This window comes from Bidens hawaiensis, unplaced genomic scaffold, assembly GCF_021521415.1.
Source record: "Bidens hawaiensis isolate Kalapana, Puna unplaced genomic scaffold, B.hawaiensis_p1.1 tig00025792_1, whole genome shotgun sequence".
Lineage (NCBI taxonomy): Eukaryota > Viridiplantae > Streptophyta > Magnoliopsida > Asterales > Asteraceae > Bidens > Bidens hawaiensis.
The window spans coordinates 15,192-19,693 of NW_027494134.1; the positions used below are offsets into that span (position 1 = coordinate 15,192).

The window sequence follows — 4,502 nt, forward strand, 5'->3', positions numbered from 1 at the left end:
GCAGATCAAACTCACTTATTCATATTTTAATAAAATAAGATTAAATAACTTGGTTTAAACTTTAAACTATTGCACACGTTTGATGGTTTGTTCAATGTATGCCCCCATCTACGTGGCAATGACGTGATAATATTTTTTTAGTTAAAGTCTTCCACTATACATGGTCTAATGATGGTAGCTATGGTGACCGCAATCATAGATATTTGTGGGAAACATGCTTCTTCCTAAAGGTTTGCGTTATTAAAAGTTTGTAAAAAAAAAAAAAGAAAAGAAAAAATCATATAAAGCCCTATTATTTCACACACCAACTTTTCCAACAAAACAAAAAATGACCACAAGCATAGACAACGTTATCAAGATAGCCTTCCAAGTGTTCATCTTCTTCCAGCTTCTCCATTTACCAAACCACCTAGCCAATACCACCAACAACGAGCCATGGCTAACCCCAACCGAACCCGAACCCACACCAACTCCGTGGCCCGAACAATTCCACGCTCTTCTTTACATGAACTTAACCTCCACCCACCTCCAACTAAGCGACCTTTGGTATGACTGGCCCAAAGGTCGCAATGTTAACATATTTCAAAAACAACTTGGCATATTGCTTTATGATATTGAATGGAACAACGGGACGTCGTTTTACTACACACTTGGTGATGATGCACAATGCCAGGTGGCGGACTTTGGTGTCGGGATACCGCGCCCTGACTTTCTTGATGGGGCGCGGTATCTCGGGCGGGTGGTGACTGATGGGTTCTTGGGTTCTTGTGTGATTTGTGGGAGAAGGTGGACTTTATATGTTATTATGAAGATGTGGTCACTAAGAGACCCGTTCGTTGGGACTTTTACGATGGTAATTATATTTCAACTTTTGAAGTCATTTTGATTCAAGTCCATTTCCTCATATATATTTATAACTAAGCTAGTTCGATTTAGGTTGTGTTAGATTATCTCCAACACAACACAACACAACACACCGGCATTTACAGCATTCCCAGCCCATTCCCTAACGTTGTCAAACTCATCTAATCTAGTGTAAATTTTGAGAAAACCATCAAAATCACCTCTCAAATCCATATTATATGGATGAGTTATATGACAACTAAAATAAAAACCTAAATATAAGGTCTCACTTTTGATCCATACCATTTAATATATCAACTATCTCTCGATCACCATATACTGTATGACAAGACAAAAGAGAAAAAAATAATAAAAAAAAATTCATGGATATTAATATTGAATAGAATGTGAAAGATTTTTGAAAAATAATATATAAATTTATGAAATGATGTTTTTAACTAAATTATAGGGAAAAATATATAGAATGAACTGGGAATGCTCTTATCTATGACCTATGTGGAGCATGTGGTTATATAATCTTTTTTCTCACAAAATAAATAATAATAATAGCAATAAAAATAATAATAATAAGTAGGCTGCTTTATAGGGATGATGTTTATAGTATCGTTTGGGTTAAATTGTGTTTGGGTAAAAAGTTGACGTAGCATGCTGACTAGCTAGGCTAGGCTTGCATGTGAGATGAATGGGTTGTAGATTTGCGCACATTCTTATAACTCTTATCACATGTGTGAGGTTGTAATGGGTTGCCAATTTAGACTAATCAACCTGAATATTATACCCGTATGTTTATTCGTTAAAAAAACATTAATCTTAACGTGCAAAGACCTAAAATTGTGTACCCAAACACGACTCGTTCAAACTATTTATCTAAAACACCATGGGGCGGGTTGTGATAAGAGTCGACTTGTAAATAAGCTAATGGGTCATAAAAATGGGTTGAACAACCAGAGATAAACAAGTTAGAAGGTCGACCTGTTTACATAAACAGTTAATTGAGAACTTGCCTGACTAAACAGTTGTCAAACTGAACACAATCCACTTATTAACAGGCTAGATATATAAATTTAGAGTATATTAATTTTGATGTATTGTCGAAATTCTGACCTTTTGTTAGTGATAGAGCATACATCCTTTTTTAAGTTCTTTTATTTAATAGATTTAAATTGTTATTAAAGCTATCTATCCTTTTTAGTAAAAAAGTTGCAAATCATCTAATTATTTAAGAAAGAAACGAATGAAACCTATCAAATATAACCTAAATATTTTGCGACACAGGGATATCTTCACATGTGATGACATTTGAGGTTGGAGCGGTGTTGCCGGATTCGGTAGTGCAAGCACCCGCATACTGTTTTACAGATCCCGCGGCTGAGAATGCTTCTACTACTTTAGCAAAAGTTTGAGTCTTTCATTTCGTTTGTGAAGAATACTTATTGTAAATCAATGCTTGTTATGTATTTACTCGATGTTAGAATTGAGGCTAATCGATTCAAATTTATTAACTTCTTGTGTATTCTAGACAATTTATATTTTGTAGCAGTGGCGGATCCAGAAAATTTAGTCAACGGGTGCAAAAAAAGTTCAATCTAAAACTCGTCAATTCAAACTAAAACAAGTCAAACCAAAATTGGTCGGGTCAAACCGAAACGGGTTGAGCAAAAAATTTACATTAAACAAACTACGTATAAAAATGTAAACAATAAATTTCATTAAAGATAAACAAAATACATATTACAATTGACCTCTACGTGATTTTATCTTTTAAAATGATCAATTACAGCTTCATTTCGTATCACTTAAAAGTGCTTCTTTTTCAACACTACAAATTACACAAGCATTAAAAAAATCTTCAACAATTCGATTATGTAAATTTGTCTTTATGATCTACATTGCTGAAAAACATCTCTCAACCGTTACGGTTGCAATAGGCAAAACTAATATTAGCTTTAATAATCGATAAACCAAATGAAAAGAGATATGTTTCCTTGTTTCCACCATAAATCTAGCAAGATCCTCAATACCTTTCAGATTAGTAAATCTTTCATATTTTCGCACAATATCAGAAATTTTGTCCCCATTATCAAAATCATATGGATAAAACTCACACAATCTCATTAACTTTGATGCATTAAACTTGAAAAATAAATCATACGGATTGAAAGCTAATATGTTTGAATTAAATATGTGTTAATCTCATTAAAGCGCTCACCAAATTCTTGAATTTCCATATCGATAACACTGTTGAAACAATCAAAATTATAATAATGTTGATTGGTGATTGTGTACCTTTGTCTTTTGGGTCTACAACCAGTGTCACGACAATATGCGAAGCCGAAATCACCCTAGTCTGTTTGCCTCCCACTAATTTCAAATTTTCAATTAAAGTAGTTGAGCAATTAACTAATATGGGCTTAATTGTTATTGTTTATAACGAAATTAAATCTGTGCTTAAAATTTTTGGCTTAAAATTTAAAAAGTTAAGTTTGGGACACTAAAAAAGTTATGAATGGGTCACTAAAATTTTTTTGGATTGGTCAATTGGGTTTTTGGACCTAATATATTACAAATTTATAAAGAAAACTATGGATTTGAGTGGTGCAAACGCTCTCCCCGGTCGAACATTGGATCCGCCCCTGTTTTGTAGACTTGAAATGAGACAAGAGATGCAGTTCAATCTACCAGTTCCTAATTTTTATTAGTAGTAAATTATAAATTTTGTAAGGATGGTTGAATTCATTTACATGATGTCTTGAAAACATCTATGATTTCATTGGCTAGAGCAATCACCTCCATTTTTTCTTGTGCATTGCTTAGTTTCTCACCTTGTCCTTTTAATTATCTGGTAGCTTCTTCATCGAACTGGTAATTTAACATGGATTTAAATAAATAACGACGGTTATTTCTTAATTTTTAATTATTATCATCAAACTCAAGTTCAATTGACACAAATTCATCTTCAATTGCTACAAAAACTATGTAAGGAAATGAAAGACGGTGGATTCCGGCAACATACATGGGGAAATAAATTGATATGAGAATTCTGGTAGCTATTCAAGTGATAGTGTAAAAGAAGTGGTCGCAAACTGATGGTGGCGGTGAGGCTTTGGGGAAGATGGTGAGTAGGTGACGGTGGATGGGTTTGAAGGAAATGTTTGGTACATTTAATATGTATTCAATATTATGTTTTTTATGTAATATTATATTTTTAAATTTATATGATGTTTTTTTGTTTGATACTTTAAATTTAATTTAATGTCTTTTTATAAAAATAAGAAATAAATAAGCATTATTTTTATATATATAATTTTTTTACTTTTCAAAGAACATGTATTGTGTTTATTATTTATTATTATAAATGTAATTTAATGTGGTGTAAAGTGTGACAAACCTCTTAACTAATTTGCTATTAAAAACACACAAACTAAATTTTAGAAACAGAAACATTAAATTGTGTAGTTATAAATTAAATGTTGCTAGTGGTCCATCCAAATGACAAACATAAACATTAAATTGTGTAGTTATAAATTAAATGTTGCTAGTGGTCCATCCAAATGACAAACATAAACATTAAATTGTGTAGTTATAAATTAAATGTTGCTAGTGGTCCATCCAAATGACAAACATAAACATTAAATTGT

The 4,502-nt window shown here is 32.1% G+C and overlaps 1 pseudogene; it reads left to right on the plus strand.

Moving 5' to 3' along the window:
- The first annotated feature begins 328 nt into the window (after window positions 1–328).
- LOC143572282 (uncharacterized protein At4g14100-like) lies at window positions 329–2,319 on the plus strand (annotated as a pseudogene).
- The last annotated feature ends 2,183 nt before the right edge of the window (window positions 2,320–4,502 follow it).